Source organism: Schistocerca piceifrons, chromosome 2, assembly GCF_021461385.2.
Source record: "Schistocerca piceifrons isolate TAMUIC-IGC-003096 chromosome 2, iqSchPice1.1, whole genome shotgun sequence".
In the NCBI taxonomy this organism is placed as follows: domain Eukaryota; kingdom Metazoa; phylum Arthropoda; class Insecta; order Orthoptera; family Acrididae; genus Schistocerca; species Schistocerca piceifrons.
Window position 1 is genome coordinate 1,113,818,423 of NC_060139.1, and position 17,347 is coordinate 1,113,835,769.

The window sequence follows — 17,347 nt, forward strand, 5'->3', positions numbered from 1 at the left end:
CATAGTTCAGATCAGTATGCCACACACACACACACACACACACACACACACACACACACACACACACACACATACACACCCTGCTTGTGTCTGTATATGTGCGGATGGATATATGTGTGTGTGTGTGTGTGTGCGAGTGTATACCTGTCCTTCCCCCCCCCCCCCTTCCCCCCCCCCCCCCTAATGTAAGTCTTTCCACCCCCAGGATTGGAATGACTCCTTAACCTCTCTCTTAGAACCAACATCCTTTCATCTTTCCCTCTCCTTCCCTCTTTCCTGATGAAGCAACTGTGGGTTGCGAAAGCTTGAATTTTGTGTGTGTGTTTGTTTGTGTGTCTATCAACATACCAATGCTTTCGTTTGGTATGTTACATCATCTTTGTTTTTAGATATGTTTTTCCCATTTGGAATGTTTCCCTGTATTACATTATATATCAGTGCTTTCCTCTCCCACAACTATCCTGCAGACCTTGTCCACAAACAGATCTCCCAAGCAATACATTCCTCCCCACCCAACAACAATGTTACTACCTCCAGACCACACAGAAGCATCCCCCTTGTCACCCAATATTATCCTGGCCCAAATACATCAACTAATTACTCCGCCACAGATATGAATTTTCAAGTCAAGCCCTGAAATGAGATCATCCCTTGACAATATTCTCCCCACACCACCCAGAGTTGCCTTTTGCCGACCCCCTATCCTCTGTAACTTCCTTGTCAAACCCTACAATATTCCCAGACCACCTTCTCTACCCAGCGGTTCCTACCCCTGTAACCGACCCCGATGCAAAACCTGCCCCATGCATCCCCCCACAACCAACTACTCCAGCCCCGCTACTGGTAAAACATACACAACTCAAGGCAGGCCCACATGTGAGACAACACGTCATTTATCAGCTGACATGCCTGCACTGCACAGCCTTTTACATTGGTATGACGACAACTAAACTGGCTGAGCGCATGAATGGGCACAGACGAACTGTCCGCCTAGGAGATGTCCAATACCCAGTAGCGGAGCATGCCCTCCAGCATAATTCGAGGGACCTAGGAACCTGCTACACCATATGTGCCATTTGGCTTCTCCCACCCAACACCAGTACCTCGGAACTGCGGAGATGGGAACTTGCACTCCAACACATCCTTTCATCCAGCCATCCCCCTGGACTGAACCTATGTTAACCAACCTCACTCCCATTTACTCTTTAGTCTTCTCCTCTTTCCCTTTCCTCTTTAGCCATTCATGCATCTTTTCATCCAACATAGTTGCGTTTATCTTTATACTATGTACCTCTTTACTTCTGTATTCATCCTCCTTGGTTTGAAGCTGGCACAGTAATTACAGTAGAATATCTTTGGCTTCCCTCTGACATCCATGCCTCCATCTTTGCTACCCTCCCTGTTTACCTTTCACCTGTTGCTTCATAACCTGGATTGTGAATAACTGAATCCACTTTCCCTTCTTCCCCTTTTTTCCCCTCTCTCCTCCCTGATGAAGAAACGAAGTTCCGAAAGCTAGGATACGTCAATTTTCTGTTCTGTTTTGTGTATCTATCGGCTGTACTGAGCTGAGGTAAGTACTGGCCAGGCCCTCTATCTCTTTGTTAGTATTTGTTTCGTATATATAAACACACACACACACACACAGACAGGGTGATGCGTATTAACATTTAAAAACCTCCAAAGCACTGTATATGACCCTGAGACAAGTAATTTAATACAAGACACATGGGATCACAAATGTTGGATACGATACAAATGTTGGGAAATGTGTCAAAAGCGAATGACAAATGTCACCAGATGATGTACCTTGCCATGCTTGCAGTGGTTGAGCCTCTCGGCCTGTCACACTTGATCATCCCAACCCAAGTCAAGTATTCATATCATTGTGGCTACGGACACACATGTGCGACTTTAGTGATGGCATTCAGGATTTGAGTCTTGCATCTGGCAGGCAGTATTCTTTCATTGTGTTAAACAATTATGTATTTATATTGAAGTTTATTATTTTATTTACCGGCCTTGCAGTTTCCTTGATTTCTTGCAAAGTACAGTACAATGAAAACCTACCATATTGCATAACAAGTAGATGAGTATAAACTTCAGAATAGCATCATCGCCATTAAATGACCTATGTTTTCTTTACTAACTAATGTCTGTAAACAAAAAGAGAAGGGACAGAAACAAAAAACACAAAATCAGAACTGCTTTTGCTTGATTACAGCAGGGACAATAATTTTGTAACATCTACATTTACAACAGATCATATTTACAAAATGTTTTCGAAATTTGCTCTGTTTGCTCAAATGAAAGTATTGCACTGCTCAATCATTCCTTTACACTCAGCCCCAACTGCTGTACATGCTGTGGGGTATGTCATCTGGTTACGTCATATGTTCAGTGTTTCTCACCAATTTTTGGGGTATTTTGAAATGTACAAAAAGGCAAATGCAGAAAGTTATCACATTTTGCTGCACATTACCTGCGTCACAGATCACAGAAAAATAATGTATACAAATCTTCTCAGATTTGCCACTGAATAACTTTGTGCAAGCCTCACAATATGTCACCAACACAACTGTTCGTCATCTTCAGGTAGTGGTGGGTCCTGTCATCACTGCTGCAAGATGTGACTGGTGATATTCGCACAGCAGAATTGAAATTTGTCGGGCTAGAAGCAGGAGTACGAATGTGTGGACAGGCACTCCCAGTTGGATGGAAATGCCATTCATAGTAGCCTTCTGCTTATGTGTTGTGGGCAATGACTGCACTTCTGGACACTCGTGCGGTTAAAAGCTGAATTAACTCTCTGCAAGGTGCTGCATCAGGTCATACATCGGAGGATCTGGTTTCTACTATGTTAATTTCATAGCAGTCAGTGCTGGATTCTGGGCAGTGCTTAGTCAAAATTCCATATTCCTGTTGGTAAGATTGTCCACCGTATGGATACATGCCTCATTCTTAAAAACACAATCCTAGAGTGATGATGCTGAGGATAAAATTTCAGTCCTCTTGGGAAACGTGTGGTGCCCTGTATTCAGGCAGTGCTCTGCTACCACTTATTTACTGGGTGATATTTTTGTCAGCGCTGTTGAACACAGTGTTCTTGCACAATGTGAGGTGTCTGCCCTATATAAGATTTCCCATAATGGCATCAGATCTTATATATGATCTGTGTTTTCTAAGGTCAAGATTGTCTTTAACTGAACCCAAACAATTCCTTAGTTTTGCTGGTAGACGAAAAACACACTTGATTCTGTTTCTCTTAGTGATTCTTTCTATTTTTGAAAACATGCCACTGAAATATGGCAAGAAAGCCATTTGCAGTGCTTGTCTAAGTATCTTCATTTACATCCCTACACTGAACTTGCTTTGCTCAGAACACATTGCAAATCTGTTTACAAGAATAAACATTCTGCTGGAACACTGTTCTTAGGTGTTACAGTTCACCAGGCAGACTGTCGGTATCTGAGATCACGTGTGGTCTATGTGCCAGGGAGTGTAAGACACTACCACATTGTGCAGGGTGATGGCAACTTTTGGACAGCAAATATAACTCTGCATGTATCAGTTTGCAGTAGAGACTATGCCCCAGTGTTCTGTCAGCTTTTCTTCTAACCGTGACATCCAGGAATGGTAAGCTGCTATCTTATTGTACTTCCACAGTGAACTGAATATTCAGATGGAGCGAGTGCAAATGCTGCAGGAACATAGGTAGTGTCTGTATTATGTGGGCCACACCACAAATGTCTCTTCATCATTCTGCCAGAAGGAGGAATGTTGGATATTTACTAAGGGAAATAGAGGATCTCCCATGGGAGCACTGTCCACTTGATCAAAGTAGTTGGTGTTACATAAGAAATAGGATGAGGTATGCACATGTTTAAACAGCACCACAATTTCTTTCTCAAACTTGCTGCTAATAACCTCTAATGAGGGCTGCAGGGGCACTTTTGTAAGTAATGATATAACATTTGAGCTAACTAAAAGATCTGAAAGTTCTAGTTTAAGCATCTTCAGGTATTCTATGAAATCCTCTGAATTCTAAATATGATGGTCATAGTCATCCACATGATAAATTTCAAAGCTGTCACGTGGAAATTGCCAGTTGCATCTTGCAGCAGTGATAGTGGAAATCACCACCACCTGAAGATGCCAAAATGTTGTGTCACTGAAATATTGAGGGAGGGACTTGCATAATGTTATCTGGTGGGGAACCCAAAGTGTTTTTGCAACAGATCTATCAGGCAAGCCTGAAAATTCACATATACTCCAAGCAGTAAGTACCTGTTGTAAAATGGTCACATTAGTGAGCTTGGCAATTAATTAACAGTTTATCAATAAATTTGGCTTCATTTTGCAAGAAATTGTGCTATGTTCCACTACTCCCTCTTCAACAAAACTAATGTCAGTTTCTGCTCCACCTCTTCAGCCCGAGATCCTATGTATACTCTTGAGCATTTGTGTAAGATACCTGTTTATTTATAAAAATAAAAGTAACTTCTATCATGACTTTCCCATTCTTGTCCAGTGGGTTTGTTATCCTGCTGTTGCCTACTGCAAACTACAGGATTACTGTTGAAGATTTCTGCAAAGTTTTTCTTCCTTTTTAGTGTACCAACATTTCACTGTGTGGTAATTGCCTGGTACTGTTTAATGGGTGTTTTAACTGTTGTTTCAGAGATGCAATACGAAGCAAATGCAGTGAGGATGACTTGCTTGCCATGATTGGGGCAAGAGTGAGTAGAAAGAAGAAACAACATGCAGGTAAGATACATTACAGCAAATGTAACTCTATAGATAGAAAGAAAATTTCTGCTTAACAAGTCATAGCAAACATAAGAGCAAAATAGAACGAAAAACAACAGTGATAGAACCTGTGTTTTTTGTGTAAAATTGGATTTAATTTTTTATTTAGTATTCATTCTGATTAATGCCCATTGGTCAACAGTACATTTCAGCCCTAGAATTTGGTTCTGCAAGGTCCACCAGATAACCATATATGGCTGTTGTAACTCCTTTATTGGACTTCAGAAGTTTTCCAGCAACAAATCTTTTTCTTTCCTTCTTTCTTTCTTTCTTTCTTTCTTTTTTTTTTCTTTTTTTTAAAAAAAGCTAAAATGCAGAAAACATCATAAAGGAAACACTCACAGAAAAGCATCAGTGTCCTTGAAACAATGGAAACTCCAGTAGGAATATCAACAATGTTGGAAAAGACAGATTACTACTTACTGATGAAGGCTGTGGCTGAAAGCTTTATGTAAATGTCTTTTAATTCTGCCCATCTGCAGCCTAAGGTATCTTCTTTATGGTAAGTAACAGGCTGTCTTTTCCTTCATTATTCATTAGTGTTCTTTGTTTTTATTGCTGTTTAGCAAGCATCGTGTGGTATATAAGGGATGTGAATAGCGTCAGATGTTGAATATCACTCTGGAGGATATGAAGGTGCTGCATATTGGTGTAGACAGCATTATCTGATGAGAGTTTGAAAGAAACCTCATTGTGGATGTCCATTTGGTCGCCTGGTTAAACCTTGCAACATTTGTATTTTTTGAGTATTTGGATATGACAGTGGCCTGATGTTGGAAAGTAAGGGCATACTCATAATCAATGTTCCAGTTGACTACATCAGACCACTACAAGGGAGCTTCACTGTGTAGTGTACTGAGTACATTGTAACCTGTTCACGTCTGTGACTGCCATCTGAGAACAAGTACAGTAAACTCTCGTGCAGCTACACTTTTGGCTAGCTAGATTGACACTTGACAAGTTTCAATTTGCGTGCACCTGGAGCCAAGCATCTGCTGGTGTTTTTTTGGCAATCTACTGCTAATCAGTGCACTGGTGCGTGTCAAAAGTCCAAGTATTGTCAATTCGTGCGTGTGTTGGTTGAAGCTCTAGTGTGTTTCTTATTCGTATTGCATGGTTTCATGCCACTGCCATCTATTGGAACTCCTTGTAAGTACAGTACATACAGTATTGTTCTATGCAGCGCAACATAGCCCTGTCGAAACTGACAATTAGAGCGCGCCGCCTAACACTTTCCACTTGTTGTCGGTACATCAAAGCTGAGTGTTTAACAGTGAACGTACATCACCCTGTTGTGTTGCCACGTGGGCTTGGGTAGAACAGAGGAAATGGCATAGATGTATCGAATGCTTTCATTTGATGGCTGCCACAGCCTGGTTTCAAAAGTCAAAAGTTTGTCTAGTGCATCTCGAGTGTTGTCAAGTTGTGCATCTGTGTGTTTCTGATTTGAGGTTTTGTGCTCCCACTATGTGCCTTAAAGTGTCCAGAGATAAAAGGGGCCAAAAACCATAAAGGACTCAGTCGAGTGTCTGTAAAAAGAACACTGAACGTGACTACGGGCACGAAACATAAAACGAATGTGATCTTGTTGGAAAAAGAGCTTCACACTTTGCAGAGAATTGATGCTGGTGAGCCACCCACAAAAGTTGCTGCAGAGTAGGAGTACAATTACTGATCGGGAGACAAATCGATCAGGAATTGAAAAATTTTGTTCCATCCAAGCATTGGGCAGTGCAGTGAAATCTTGAAAAACAGTGAGAAAAGGTGCACATCCTCAGTTAGAAGAGGCATTATTTTTGTGGCACGAATAAATAAGAGCCAAAGGTGTGTCAGTTTGAGGTCCTCTACTTTGTCAAAATGAGCTGATGAGCTGATTGAAGGAAAGAAGCAAGAATTCCTCGGAAATAATGGCCGGCAGGATCATTTCAAGAAGCAGCATGGCATTCATGAAATTGCCATCAGTGCCAAATCATTATCTGGGGATGAAGCTGCTATGCTGATTTTAAGAAGAAACTGCACACAATCATTGACAAAGGATGTTATACTGGCAATCAACTTTACAAATGTGATGAAACTGGGTTGAATTACAAAATGCTGCCAACGAAAACCCTTGCCTCTAAAGAAGAAGAAATGGCTTCCGGATACAAAAATATCAAAGAAAGATTTACTGTCCTCGCTTGCAGTAATGCCACTGGCAATCGTAAACTGTGTCTTACTTTAATTGGCATATCCAAAACACCAAGAGCATTTAGACACCAACCAACCATCTTTGCCACTGAGGTACACGAATCAGTCTTAAGGCATGTATGAACAGTGCCATCATGAGAGAGTGGTTACAGGCAGAGTTTGTTCCAGCTGTAGTAAATTACATGGCAGGAAATGGACTTCCTTGACAATGTGGACTTCTTGTGGACAATGCTCCTTATCACCCAGGTGATCTGCAAGATGGGGATATCAAAGTTGTATTTCTCCCACAAAATGTCACATCTCTATGTCAACCGATGGACCAAGGTATTCTTGAGGCGATGGAAAAACATTACAGACGCAAGATGCTCGAATACTTAATAGGTGTGATTGATGCTGCAGATGATTTTGTGGAAGTTCTTAAAAAATCGATGTTTTAAGTGTCATTCATTGATTGCTGAAGCTTGGAGTCTAATTCCTCCACTTCCTCTTGTTAGGTCTTGGAAAAAACTCTTAGATCGTAAGGCAACCTAAGTGGTGGGAAGGAGGAGGCAACACTGAAACTCAAGCTGACATAATTTTGGTGAATTTACTGGAGAAGCTGGTTGTAAAGACACACACTTCGAAGACATTGAAGAGTGGATGGAAAATGGCATTTTTTCATGTGCCTGAGGATGAAATCGTCCAAATTGTGACCGATCATAAAGTGTCAGAAGACTATGTTTCTGATGATGAATCAGAGAAAAATATTCCTCACACATTCTGTTACGAAGTGATCCAAACTGCCCTGGAGTACATCAGCCAATAGGAGGAGACGATTTATCCTGAAATAGTTTGATTTCAACGTTGGAGATGTATTGTTGCAGAAATAGTTTCTCAAGCAAAAAAACAAAAAAAATGACATTTGTGACTTCGTTACCAAAAAATAAACTCTAATGAAGCATCCTAGAACTTCTATGTCCATAACTTAAAAAGTTTTTTTTTTTACTTTTCTTGAAAGTTCTTCTAGACAGACTTTTCGTTCCTTTGAGTAATCTCTAGATTTGAATCATAATTTTGTTCAGTAGTTTATTTTTTATTCAAAAGAGTAGGTAATAAAATTAAAACTCCTGTTTTTCCTACTGCCAAATAAGGGAGATTTTTTCTGTAAGAATGCAAAATAAATGGGCTTTGTTATACAGCATTTAAAAACTTTGAGTTTTCAATCATAGTTTGGTGCCTTTTTAACATGTCAACACAATTTTTTCAGTAAAAAAGTGCAGGGTTATTTGCAACCATATCAGTAACGTTTTACATACCCTACGCACGTTTTACGATTGTATTTCGCAATATTGATGCAATTTGGAGTGTTCACATGTGAAAAAAGGGGGACTTTGATTTATCTGAAATTTTCGTTATTGGAACCGGCCACCGTCCCGATCATTTCGGATAAACAGGAGTTCACTGTAATAGACTCCTTGCAACATGCTGTGTCATACAGCTAGGAGCAGCCAGACTATGGAATTGCCGTCCTGCGCATAGGCTGCCATTAACACCCAAGCAAATGACTGCATGTGAAGTGGTGCCACGATCGAGAAGTACGGACTGCTAATGAATGGCGTCACATTATGTTCACTAATGAGTCCCAGTCCTGCACTGCTCCAAATGACTATCGTGGAGAAGTTTGACAGTGACCAGGGGAGATGGGGAGAGGTCCCATTCTTCCACATTTGGGGGGGGGGGGGGGGGGGGGGGGGGGGTCACAAAGCAGTCCCATGGTGTGGGGAGCCATTGGGTATGACTTCAGGTCACGGCTTGTAATGGCCGAGGGAACTCTGATGGTACAGCAGTGTGTAATAGTATTGTGGTGCTATTTTTCAACAGGCCAGTGCTTGTCCACATGTAGTATGTGTTTCTTTAAATTGTCTGCGTGATGTTGATATACTCCTGTGGCCAGCAAAATCCCCATATCTGTCCCCGATAGAACATTATGGGACCAACATGGACGTCAACTCCATCCCACTGCCTGTATCCACGATTGAAATGTCCAGTTACAACAGTTGTGGATCACCTTTCTGAGGAGGGTATGCAGCAGCTTTACGACATCCTCCCGCACTGTCCAGACCAGACAGGGTGCATTGCTGTATTGATAAGTGGGCTCAAACTGATAAGTTCTGTGTAAATTTGACTCTGTTTTGTTATGACTGAAATAACATTACATACGCTCTAAATTCGCTATGTTTCAATTTGTTTTCTCCCCACCTTCTGAGTGTCTCACTTTTTTTCAAGCAGTGTAATTTAAGACAGACATAAGAATATGAAAATGGGATGGCATATCACATTGCTACTCAACTATGCCCCTAAGAAAATTGTAAGATAATGGAGAAGAGCAGGTGCACTATTACACTGACTTAAAGATAGAATTATATTGTGTAACCTACACCGATGACATAATACTAATTGACAAAAACATCACTGATGTGCTAAAGCAATTTGAAATATTAAGGGAGCAAGCTAGGAAAATTGTACTACTAATTTCACCTGGAGAAAAAATTCTTGGATGATACCAAAATGGCACTGGGTGAACTTATATAGGCAATGACATAGTATTCGGTGTTAAAGAGTTTAAATAGTTAGGTGAAAAAGACCACTGAACATCATAATGAAAAGAAAGCCATAGAATCCAGACTTCAGAAAATACAAACTGTCTCTCAGTTAACTAAAAGTATTTTTCCTGGAACTCTACAATCTAACATTGTACAACAGTGATCAAATTAGAATTTCTTTATGCATGAGAGAGACTCTTTGTCCAACACAAGACATGAAAACAGCAAGAATGTAAAATTGTAGTAAAAATCTTAGGTCCAAGAATAAAAGATGGAATACATCACACAGAACCCAGTGTGAAATCTCCAGGCAAAATCCTAAAAACTCTTGTTACAATGTGTCTCCAAAGAATGCAACTTGTGGGACATACAGAAAGAATGTATCCAAACAGGCAGCTCATTGGATTCCCACATACTTGAAAAATAAGATCCAACTGATGAAAACAAACAGGAAGAGACCTTAAGAAATTGGAATCACCACATTTACAGTATTCTGATGTAGTGATGAGTCACACAGAGTGCAGTTTCACAGTAGCTTGATCGATGCTTGTACTTGTGTGTGTAGTATATGCAAGTGTGTACAGCGTCTCTTCTGGTGTACACACAATATGCTAATTTAGTGGCTGAGCAGTAAACCGGATCCCTACTCGGTTCCAGTGTGCTGTGCTAATTATTCTTCTTCACTTGACATTTATGCTTGGAGCTGCAAGAGAGGCCATTTTCCAGATAGTGCCACAAAAACAACAAATTCTCAGATATCAGTTTAACTTACACTCTTCAACATCATAGACAACATTTCACATTAATATGTTGCAGAACACTAGATTAGTGTTAAAATTGCCAGAGTAAACATTGTTCTCCATGTGACAGATTGTCACCCGACGTCCAAAATCGATAAATTTTATATCTCTGCACAGAGAAGCAGCTGGTTGCTCATTGTCATCTGTGGTGCTAATCAATGGGTTGAGCTCGTTGCTGGCACAGCGCCACCACAGAGTAAGTGGCCCCTCATCCCAGCAGGTGGCGATGTTTTAACACCCGTATAGCTCCCCAGACTTACCGCGTCTGTGGATAACTCCGTCTCTGCACAGAACTTCACACATTTCCCACACAGTGGGCCCTCTTGTCTTTTACACACAATAATTCTTCAAACTTATTTCATTGGCTAAGTTAAATTTCGAGTGTGACATGCTATTTCGTAAAAAATAGCAAACGGTAGACATGGATGTTATTGTGACTCTTTCCTAAGGCAACATTTGTGTATTACACTTGTAGAAGTGCACTGCAACATAAAACAGTAGACCGTAAGTTCAAACAATGGAAACTCTAGGTTGGAATATCAGCAGTGTAGGAAAAGAAGAAGAAGCTAATTACCATAAAGATGGCACGTTAAAATGCAGACAGGCACAGTTAAGACACTTACACATAAGCTTTTGGCCACAACCTTCATCAGAAAAAGAAATAGAAATACACACCATTCATTCACACAAGCAAGCACACCTCACACACACATGACCGCCAACTCTGACAGCTCAGACCAGAATGCTAGTCTGTAAGTTTGCTACACAATAAAATAATTATTCTGAGCTACAAGAAAAATGGATTCAAAGAACTAAACTGCTTGAAGAAAAAAAAAGGGAAGCTCCCTGAAGCAACATAGTTTCACGAGTGTGCATACCAGTGGTAAATTATGAGAGTTGCAACTCTCTGAAATGGATACAAAGGCCACCAGATTGCATTAGCTTTGTTTGTGTCTCGGATTGTTACCATGAATGGTAGGAGCTATAAGAGATGTGAAGAGTGTAAGATGTTGAGTGATCCCTGTGAAGGGCACAGATGCCCTGTACTTCTGTGAGTCAGCATTATCAGCACGTAACAAAATTTGAAGGGGCCTAATTGTGTGTCTCCATTTGCCAGGCTGATTGAATTATGCAATATGCAGATTTGTGAGATATTCAGATGTGGTAGTGGCCCCATGTTGGACTGCTTGGGAACGTAAGGGCAGCGTGCTTGTCAGCAAGCTTCCGGTTGACCGTGTCTGACAAGCCCATGGGAGAATTGCTGTAATGTACGCCAAGCACATTGTAACCCTTTCACACCTGCACCTGTCATGTGATCAGCAGTGAGTCACATTCTGCAAGACCCACGATGACAGTTGTCAGTGAGTATGACAACGACATAGGGAGAGGGCGTGTGGGGCAGCATCGGATATGACTTCAGGTCACTCTGACAGCACAGCAGTATGTCATGGACATCCTACATCCTCATTTGCTACCTCCATGTCCAACGGAGTTACAAGAGACAAAGCAGTGAAAACATATCCAGTTGTTGACTCACAAAACGGTTTTGAGGTGTGACGCATGTAGTCTTAAGTGAATCATTCATACAAAAAGAAAAGAAGAAGAAGCTAAAGTCAGAATGTGAAAAAATTGGAGAATGGAATAGATATTTGAAGACTTCACACTTGAAACTCCCAGTTTTCCTATTGTGAAAGTGCCTTTGTGACCATATGCATTTCACTGACGATAAACTTTTTTTTCCCCCCCTGGGTCTTGGCTCCATATTTTTTCATCCAGTTGAGTCAGAATACTTGCATAGTATTTGTGAGGTATTGTTTCAGTCTTGCAAGCTAATCTAAAATACAAATCCCTTTTGCATCCTAGAAAACAATGACCACTCTTTCTCTCCGATGAAGTCACCTTGGCTATTTTTGTGCAACTGCTGTTTCATTTCAGTCATCTCTCATCCACGGGAACAGATTGGTGCATAGAATCAGTTGTGTGTCAGATTGTCCCAAATTGTTTTTCACATTAGGTTGTAGTCAGGCTTCAACAGACATGCCACTCACTTTCTGGTATGGCCACGGCATCAACTGTTTTGCACATCTTTTTAATTACTGATCTTGCAATATCACACTGTGTTCTTTCTCAGCATTTTCATATGTGATTGTAATTCTAGGAAGTTGTTGATGAGTCATCTTACAGAGACATATGCCACATATGAATTCAGCCACCCATTCCTTAACTGTTGACTATGAAGGAACTCCCCCCATGAACCATGGACCTTGCCGTTGGTGGGGAGGCTTGCGTGCCTCAGCGATACAGATGGCCGTACCGTAGGTGCAACCACAACGGAGGGGTATCTGTTGAGAGGCCAGACAAACAAGTTTTTCCTGAAGAGGGGCAGCAGCCTTTTCAGTAGTTGCAGGGGCAACAGTCTGGATGATTGACTGATCTGGCCTTGTAACATTAACCAAAATGGCCTTGCTGTGCTGGTTCTGCGAACGGCTGAAAGCAAGGGGAAACTACAGCCGTAATTTTTCCCGAGTACATGCAGCTCTACAACTTGACTAGAAGAAGAGATCGGTTGGTAGGACATGTTTTGAGGCATCAAGGGATCACCAATTTAGCATTGGAGAGCAGTGTGGAGGGTAAAAATCGTAGAGGGAGACCAAGAGATGAATACACTAAGCAGATTCAGAAGGATGTAGGTTGCAGTAGGTACTGGGAGATGAAGAAGCTTGCACAGGATAGAGTAGCATGGAGAGCTGCATCAAACCAGTCTCAGGACTGAAGACCACAACAACAACAACATGAAGGAACTGACTCTTAATAAGTAAGATGATGCCTGTAGAAAAGTACAACAAAACAGTAATCTCAAAAAAGGACAGGATAGACAGTACATTCTGTAGGACATATTAAAAATGATTGGTAAAAGAGACTTGGTGTGTTAAGTGCAGCTTTTGATTACATGATAATTGAATTGGATAGATAAACAATATACTCGCTAAGTGGCGGCAGAACACACACATAAAAGAAGATTATAATTAGGCGAGCTTTCAGAGCCAGTAGCTCATTCTTGAGGCAGAAGGGTTGAAGTGGAAGGAAGAGGGGTGAAGGATAGGTCTAGGAAAAAGGGTAGATTTTGAGAAAGTTACCCAGAACTGCAGATCAGGGGAGACTTTCCAGATGAGATGAGAAGGAGAGACTGATTCCACATCTACATACATACTCCACTAGCCACCATATGGTGCATGGCAGAAGGTACCCTGTCTCACTACAATAGTCTGAATAAAATTACTTGATAGTTGACATCAATCACTTGCTGCAACAATGTTGCCACATTGGCTACCAGCTACCGTTTGGTTACAGGTGACAACAAACAAACGGCTCACTTCACAAATTATGTTAAATGTTTAACACAGAGCAATTTTTCTAGTGGCTGGTGCAAGGTATGTCAGAAATGTTGGATACTCTGTTGACTATTGATTTAAAGTGACCAGTGACTGAACTGGGGCAGACGACCCGTTTTGTATCCCTGACTGTAAACTTGTGTCCTAACCCAGCCGAGAAAATTGTGGTCAACAGTCTGCAGCAGTACTAATATCGTGATCGCTTTGTTCATGGCGATTAAAGCTAACCCTTAAGGGTAAACTCAAGACAACAAAAACTCAATTTCAGGGCTATGTTAGAAACCAGTGAACAGCCCGTGTGGGCACTTGTTCGTGGATTATAGATGACTGAGGCAGATTCCAAATGAAGAAATAATGACAGGAAGAAAAATAAGACCAAATAGAACAGTCAAAACAATGATGAAAAATGATGCAGCAAAGTATTAAAAATAAAAAAAAATACATTTAAACCAATTAATTGAATGAAAATAATAATCACACTCTTTTGGTTAGATTTAGAAATAAAAATTTTGCTACATTGATGAGATTCAAACCTATGACATGCTACACATTAGATTAATCTGCCAACCATTGTGCTATGCCACAGCACTGCATGAAGTATTTATATATGTGAATGTAGTGACCCAGTTGCAACTATGAATTGCAACCTTAAAAATTTCAGTTTCACGCAGTGTAGTGAAAAGCTTATCTGATGTAAGATGATCTCTGTGAATATGATAACTATATGTATGATACTGAATTACACCTTGTGCTGAGTTATTCGGTAGTGTTTGGTTAGTGCTATGAATGAAATGTGTGTCTTTCATTAGCATTGTTAATGTGTGTTGTTTTTGGTGTTGTTATCGCGTGTCATGAAATACATAATAAAAGTGTCGGGCTCATCATTCGGGATACAAATACATCAAGAAAGAATGCTGAACCAGGAATTGGAAGTGACTGGCCAATTTTGGTGCAGTTTGGCAACAGCAGACAGTTCAAGTGTGACGCTGACTACTCTTATTGGCGTTTGAAGTGCCAACTATCAAGTAATTTTAATTCGACTGTAGTCAGTTCCTTTCCCGTTCCATCTGCCAATCAAGTGAGGAAAAAGTGAATGTCTATATGCCTCTCTACGAGTCCTAATTTGTTGTCTCTTATCTTCGTGGTCCTTATGCATAATGTATGTTGGTACAAGCAGAATTGTTCTGCAGTCAGCACAGTGTTCCTCAAAATCCCTCCAGGGATTCCCATTTGAGTTCCAGAAACATCTCCATAATACTTGTATGTTGTTGTTTCAAGCTACTGTTAACAAATCTAGTATCCTGCCTCTGAATTACCTCAATGTCTGCTTTAATTCGACCCCTTGTGGATCCCAGACACTCAAACTGTACTCAAGAAGAGATCACACTAGCATCCTATATGTGATGTCCATCACAGCTGAGCCACACTGCAGTAAAATCCACCCAACAAACGAAAGATGATTATTCGCCTTCCCTACCATGACCCTCACAAGTTTGTTCCATTTCATATCACATTGCAATGTTATGTCCAGATATTGAAACAATATGACTTCTTCATTCATGACACTACTAATGCTGGATTCTGGCATTATGGATTTGTTTTTCCAACTCATCTGCAATAACTTATATTTTTCTACATTTAGGGTTAGCTGTCATTTATCACACCAACTGGGAACTTTGTCCAAGTCATCTTTTATCCTTCTAAATCACTCAACAATGACACCTTCCATACACCACAACATCATCAGCAAACAACCACAGATTACTGTCCACTTTGTCCATCAGATCAGTTATGCACATAGAAAATATGAGTAATAGCGCTCCTATCACACATCCCTGGAACGATCCTAATGATACCCTAGTCACTGATGGACACTCACCGTCAGGATAATGTAGTGGGTTCTATTACTTCAGAAGTCTTTGAGCCACTCACATGTCTTGGAACCTATTCCATGTGCTTGTACCTTTCTTAAGAGTCTGCAGTGAGGCACTATGTCAAATGCTTCTCGGAAATCAAGAAATATGGAATCTGGGTTTGTGAATTTTGTGATGGCAAAGTTAGAGGAGCAATGCATCTGCATTAAATTTTGCGTGAAACTCAAGAAAACCTTTACAGAGACACACGAAATGATGCAGGGAGCCTATAGCGATGAGTGCTTAAGCCATACTTGGTGTTACGTATTATTCACACGTTTTAAAAATGGCTTTACAAAAGTCAAAAATGATCCTTGTTCAGGACGCTCTTAGATGTCCCCTGATGACGCTTGTGTCAGGAACGTCAACGAAATTGTGTGTGCCAGTCGAAGATTCACTGTCCGAGAGATTGTAGAAGAATGTAACATTTCAATTGGATCATTTTATGAAATGACACAGCATCTTGGAATGCATTGTGTTGCCGCCAAGTTCATTCCACGGCTCATGAGTCAAGACCAAAAAAACTTTTTGGATCTCACAAATGAGAATGAGATGTTCCTTGCGAGAATAGTATGACCCCTGCAGACTTCTTTTTATTTCCAAAGTTGAAAAGGATGAAGTTTTGCAATGGTAGATGAGATAAAAGAAAATTCGCAGATGGCAGTTTATGCAACCCAGCAAGAGGTGTGTCAAGACTGCTCCTGGAAGTGGAAATGATATTGGGAGCAGTGTATCAATTGTGGAGGAGAGTATTTCGAAGGAGACAATCCATAGTAACTAAAAGATAAGCATAGAAAATTTTGTGGACTAAGTTCTGGAATTTTTTGAACAGACGTCGTATGACAAAAGGACATGCTGAGTTGCCCATGAGTGATGCTTTGTACTGATTTGTGGACATAAACTTATTGGTCTCTATGAAACTGATTAGATTCAAACCCAGAATATGTTCATGAATTCTGCAGCAAACTGATGTTACGGAAATTGGTCTGTAATTTCGCGAGTCTGTTCTTTCGCCCTTTCCCTGTTGCTTCATTACCTGGGTTGTGAGTAACTGAATCCACTTTCCCTTCTTCCCTTTTTTCCCCTCTCTCCTCCCTGATGAAGGAACAAAGTTCCGAAAGCTAGGAAATTTAAATTTTCAGTTCTGTTTTATGTGTATCTATCGGCTGTACTGAGCTGAGGTAAGTACTGGCCAGCCCCTCTATCTCTTTGTTAGTATTTGTTTCACATCTTATATGAGATTTTCCATTAATCATTTATGTTTGTATAAGCATTTATTAAATTTAAAAAGTTGGATTTCATATGTTAATACAAAAGATAATGTTTTGCATTGCAGGCATGATGAACCTGTCAAAGATGAAGAATCGGCCAATGATTCTTATTGGAGGATAACAATACGTATAACTTAAACTTGAGATTCTTGAAAATAAAGCTAGTCAGTATTTCTTAACAGTACTGATTGACGAGCAAAGTCTTAGTGGACATATGTATAAAATTGTCATAGGTGTCAATATAATGGAAGGAAACATTCCACGTGGGAAAAATTATATATAAAAACAAAGATGAGGTGACTTACCGAACAAAAGCGCTGGCAGGTCGATAGACACACAAACAAGCACAAACATACACACAAAATTCAAGCTTTCGCAACAAACTGTTGCGTT

General features: G+C 40.5%; 1 pseudogene; it reads left to right on the top strand.

The window, feature by feature from the left end:
• The window catches only part of LOC124776170, a 45,297-nt pseudogene extending 28,222 nt beyond the window's left edge, over positions 1–17,075 (top strand).
• Positions 17,076–17,347: the final 272 nt, after the last annotated feature.